Genomic DNA, 5,829 nt, shown 5'->3' with positions numbered 1-5,829 from the left:
AAGGAGTAGGAAAACTAACATCTGAATAACTAGAGTCCCAGAAAGATAAAAATAAAAACAGTGAGAAGGAACTGTTTGAAGAAAGATTAGAGATACATTTTACAAAGTTGAAAATAAAGACAGAAGACTCCAGAATGGAAGGTCCATAGAATTCCAGAGAGGAAGAAAAAGATCCCATAGAGCCATTATACAAAAATGTAAGAATATTAAAGACAAAGAGAACAATTATAAAACCTATAAAGAGAGAGAGATAACAGAAAGGAACAAGAGCCAACTTCCAGGTGAGGGTGCCAGGGCCAGAGAGGAAAGGCCCCGGGCAGGACACTGGGTACCGGCTGACAGTGAGGAACAAGAAAAATTACTGAAGAAAAGCTATGCAGCACCTGTAGGAAACCTTTCTTTCCACACAGCTGAAGAACACACCCATGAACTCTCCAGCAAAAATGATGACATAAAGAAACTCATTATGAGCCCTCTGCTCCTCCCCGCGTGACAGCCAGCCTCATCTTGTGCAGGGCCAGTGCGTCTCTGAGACACCATGGTGAAGACCAGAATAAATGGATTTGGCCGAATTGGGCTCCTGGTCCCCAGGGCTGCTGTGAACTCTGGCAGAGTGGAAGTTGTTGCCATCAACGACCGCTTCACTGACCTCAGTTCCATGGTCTACATGTTCCAGTGATTCCACCCGTGGCAAGTTCAGAGGCACCGACAAGGTTGAGAATGGGAAGCTTGTCGTCAGTGGGAATCCCATTACTATCCTCCAGGAGTGGGATCCCACCAGCATCTAATGGGGTGATGCTGGTGCTAAATATGTTGTGGAGTCCACTGGTGTCTTCACAACCATGGCGAAAGCTGGGGCTCACGTGAAGGGTGGCACCAAAAGAGTCATCATCTCTGCCCCTTCGGCTGATGCCCCCATGTTTGTGATGGGCATGAATCATGAGAAGTATGACAACTCCCTCAGGATGGTCAGTAATACTTCCTGTACCACCATCTGCCTGGCCCCCTGGCCAAGGTCATCCATGATAACTTTATCATTGTTGAGGGACTCAGGACCACCGTCCACGCCATCTCTGCCACCCAGAAGACTGTGGATGGCCCCTCTAGGAAAATGTGGTGTGACGGGCGGTGGGGCTGCCCAGAACACCATCCCTGCATCTACCGGCACTGCCGGGTTGGTGGGCAAGGCCATCCCGCAGCTGAATGGGCAGCTCACTGGCATGGCCTTCTGCGTCCCCATCCCCACATGTCCATTGTGAATCTGACCTGCCAGCTCGAGAAAGTGGCCAAGTACAATGACATCAAGAAGGTGGTGAAGCAGGCACCTGAGGGCATCCTGGGCCACACTGAGGACCAGGTTGGATCCTGTGACCTCAACAGTGACACCCACTATTCTAGTTTGCTAGCTGCCGGAATGCAATATACCAGAAACGGAATGGCTTTTAAAAGGGGAATTTAATAAATTGCTAGTTTACAGTTCTAAGGCTGAGAAAATGTCCCAATTAAAACAAATCTATAGAAGTGTGCAATCTAAGGCATCCAGGGAAAGATACCTTGGTTCAAGAAGGCTGATGAAGTTCAGGGTTTCTCTCTCAGCTGGAAGGGCACATGGCAAACATGGTGTTGTCTGCTGGCTTTCTCGTGGCTCTACAAAAAGGGACTCTCTCCAAAATGTTTCCTCCTTTAAAGGATTCCAGTAAGCAACTCCACCTTCAGTGGATGGAGACACACCTCCATGGAAATCATCTAATCAAAAGTTATCACCCACAATTGGGTGGGTCACATTTCCATGGGAACAATCAAAATGCTCCCACCCAGCAATATTGAATGAGGATTAAAGGACATGGCTTTTCTGGGGTCCACCACAGATTCAAACTGGCACAGCCACTCTTCCACTTCTCATGCTGGAGCTGGCACTACCCTCAACAACCACTTCATCCAGCTCATTTCCTGATATGAGAGTGGATTTGACTCCAGCACAGGGTGGTGGACCTTATGGTCTACGTGGCCTCCAAGGAGTAAGAGCCCCTGGGCCACCAGCCCCAGTGACAGCATGAAAGGAAGAGAGGCTGTCATCTGCTAGGGAGTCCTGACCCCAACTTGATCCCCTAGTACTGAGAATTGCCCGTCCTTTACAGCTTCCATCCCAGAACCCCTGAGGAAGGGGAGGGGCTGACAGCCCTACCCTGTCATGTCATGGAGCATCAATAAAGTAAACCCAGCCAAAAAAAAAAAAGAAAAGAAGAGAATTATGGGCCTGGATAAAACAGAACAAAACAAACAAATCAAACAGCAAATGGATTCTGTTTTGTGGGATATGTCAAGAACAGATGCAGAACATGCCATGTGGCACATAAGTGGAACTCATCTGGCTGACCAGATCACTAGCACAGGCTGGGACATGGCTCTAAGGAGGGCAGGAAGTGTGGCCTGGAGCAAACTGGGGGCCACATGCCACACGTGTGCTGCAGGACGTGATGCCGGGAGAGGAGGTTATGGAAAACTGCACCAAACCAGTGAATGGGTGAAAGCCTCATTAGTGAAAAACTCAGTCCTTGGAAACAATACGGAAGGTCTGCAGATCAGCCCAATTCCGCCAGCGTTTTTCAATATCTCTCCTAAGCTGGAAGCCTCTGCATGCTTTTCCTCTCTGAGTATTATTGAAAGGCAGAATCCAAAAAGAATGCCTTTAATTCTAGTCTTAGAATCTTGACCATGTGTCAGGTTAGCAGAATGATTTTCTGTTAACGGGTCAAAAATTGTATTTCTTGTTGACAGATTAGATCTATAATGTCGATTAATCAGTCAGCCAAAAAAAAAAAATCACACTTCTTTTAGGAAGTTGGGGAAAAAATTAAAAATTTGTTTTACCGTGTTTGAGACTAGGTAGTTTATGATCCACATTGGGGCCTGGAATTTTTTCTTTAATAAGATAAAGTTTAATAAGTGGAGTTTTGCTATGTAGCATAGTCTTTCTCTAAAGTAGGAACAAATGTTTGACAACTGAATTTGTTTTCTATGTTGAATTCTAATCTCTAAAGGCAAGTTTACAGTAAAGGGATCTTCCTAAATAGTACAAACGTTAAGCTTTAATCCCCAGGACACACCATCTGCTTCCATGTTTTATGTGGTCCATCAAGAAATTCAGGTGCAGGACTCAAAGGGTATTTACTAAACACATTTTTCAAAAAGGGTAGATGTTATACCTAAAGGTAAAGAAAGCAGGAGTTTGTTCAATCAAGAACCTCAAATGTGGCAGCAGGTATTTTGTGCACGGGGTTTGTAAGGAAGGAGACAACTGTCGCTACTCCCATGACCTCTCTGACAGTGCATATGGTGTAGTGTGCAGGTGTTTTCAGCGAGGGTGCTATTTTCACGGAGACCCCTGCAGACATGAACACAGCAAGCCATTGAAACAGGAAGAAGCAACTGCCGCAGATCTAACTGCAGAATTATCCGTTGCTGCTTCCTCAAGTCTCTCATAAGCAGCTGGACAGCCTGTTGAAATGAGTGGGGGTGAAGCTGAGTCAAGAAATTCAAACTTTGCAACTCTAGGAGTAGAAACAAGAGACTGGGTGACTGCCATTGGTTTGTTCCTAGGAAACCCTAGTGTGGCCGTACTGCCCCTTCCTGCACTGAAGCAACCCTGCAGGGCTCAGTGACCAAGGGAGCATCAGAGAAAGAGCAAATCACTATGGAAACAAGGAAGCACTTTGCCCCTAAACTGCAGTGGGAAAGTGCTGATGTGGGGAGATGTACTGGTGTGAATCTGTGGTGAACCCCAGAAAAGCCATGCCCTTTGCTCCTCATTCAATATTGCTGGGTGAGAGCATTTTGATTCCATGAAGATGTGACCCACCTAATTGTGGGTCGTAACTTTTGATTAGATGATTTCCATGGAGGTGTGTCTCCACCCACTGAAGGTGGAGTTGCTTACTGGAATCCTTTAAAAGAGGAAATATTTTTGGAGAGAGTCCTTTTTGGTAGAGTCACGTGAAAGCCAGCAGATGCTGCCATGTTCACCATGTGGCCTTCCAGCTGAGAGAGACACGTTGAACGTGGTTGGCTTTTTTGAACCATGGTATCTTTCCCTGGATGCCTTACATTGGACATTTCTATAGACTTGTTTTAATTGGGGCATTTTCTCGGCCTTAGAACTATAAACTAGCAACTTATTAAATTCCCCTTATTAAAAGCCATTCTGTTTCTGGTATATTGCATTCCGGCAGCTAGCAAACTAGAGCAGGAGACCTGTGCCTATCTCCATGGAGAGTCATGTGATATGTGTGTGCTACAGCCAGTGGATGCTGCCCAGAGATCATAACATATAAATATTGCATTGCGGCCCATGAGAAGGACATGGAGCTCTCATTTGCTGTCCAGCACAGGAAGGACATGGTTTGTGGGGCCTGCATGGAGGTGGTCTATGGGAAAGCCAGCCCCAGTGGGTGCGGCTTTGGAATTCTCTCCAACTACAACCTCATGTACTGTCTGAAGTATATTTGCAAGTGAAGGAGCGCTAAGCAATTTGAGGGCAAGATCATAAAGGGAGACTCCTCCTCAACCTTCATTTGTGCTTTCTATTTTAGGGAATGATTTCATATCTTGTACCAACTTTCAACCATATGGACCACATTTAAATGCATGCATTTTATCCAGAAACAGGGTTATTCTGATTGGGATTTCTCCTTTGTATCTCAGCTAGTTTCTAGGTTAGTTGGTATATTTACTTTTATTTGAATGAGAAAACCCTATGTATCAGTCAATAGAATCTTCATGCTTTTTCTGAGGAGATTGTGTTTAATGGACTAGCCAGTTTAGGCTCAGTTAGCAAACTTACCTAGCTCTGAAATGTGTATTTCCTGACATTTTACATTTTCCACTTTCCTATTCCATCCATTAAGGTACCTAATGATCCACCATCCTTTAAAGATTGTTCTCATAACTGAACAAAACTACACAATCTAAACAGAGCAAAGTTATAAGACATAAATTTACTTAAATGATAGAATAAAAAAGAACCTCAAATGCTCTAAAGGGGGCATTGTCAAAGTAGGAAATGTGATGAAATAACAAGAGATGAGTTAAAAAATTGCCTTGAAATTATAAACACTGCTGTGAGGGCCATCAGATTTATTCTTTTCATTTTCAGAGTGATCTTGGGAATGGATTGAGTTTACAAAAGAGTTTGGAGATTCAGAAAATGCTTAACAGAATGATGAGACAAGCTTCCCTGGGGAAATGTCTTTTTCCGCCAATTCTCATATTGAAGTGTGTTTTTGTTTTCCCCGCATGTCAAATGAATTGTACTTACTGAGGTCCAGAGCCTTTATAGTGTTTTCTATAGGGAGGGGAGTCTAGAGACTCCATTATGCATTTGTAAGGCAAGAGACGATTTCTTTCTAATATTCTATGTGAGCTGTTGCTCCCTTAAAAACACTAGTCTAGTATAATTTTTCCCTGATGTAAGCGAATTCTTTTCACCTAGCAACAAAGTATCTTCTGACTTCCAGTGATTTTTGAAAGTTGGCTTTGAAGTAACTTAATATGAACATCTTTTTTTCACGTTGCAGTTACTAGGTTTTCTCATTAAATTGACCGCTTATTTGAATTTTTAAAAGAGCTATAACCAGTGGAAAGTGCCTAGGAAGAAATCACTCGCAAATATTTAATTGAATGAGGATATACTGTTCATTTTTCTAATTTCTTTTTGCACCGTAGTCTCAACTAATGCATTTTATATTCTTTGGTAATAATTATAATTCAGATTCCTGTCGCCTTAAAATCTGTAGGTGGGTCCTATTTGAATGGACTCTTCTGTGACAGGTC

At 43.7% G+C, this 5,829-nt stretch overlaps 1 pseudogene; it reads left to right on the top strand.

Annotated features, from left to right (window-relative positions):
• Positions 1-842: 842 nt before the first annotated feature.
• Positions 843-4,596, top strand: LOC143690376 (E3 ubiquitin-protein ligase makorin-1-like; annotated as a pseudogene).
• Positions 4,597-5,829: the final 1,233 nt, after the last annotated feature.

The sequence above is a fragment of the Tamandua tetradactyla genome, chromosome 7 (genome assembly GCF_023851605.1).
Source record: "Tamandua tetradactyla isolate mTamTet1 chromosome 7, mTamTet1.pri, whole genome shotgun sequence".
Classification (NCBI taxonomy): domain Eukaryota; kingdom Metazoa; phylum Chordata; class Mammalia; order Pilosa; family Myrmecophagidae; genus Tamandua; species Tamandua tetradactyla.
This window is presented reverse-complemented; position numbering and strand designations above follow the sequence as displayed.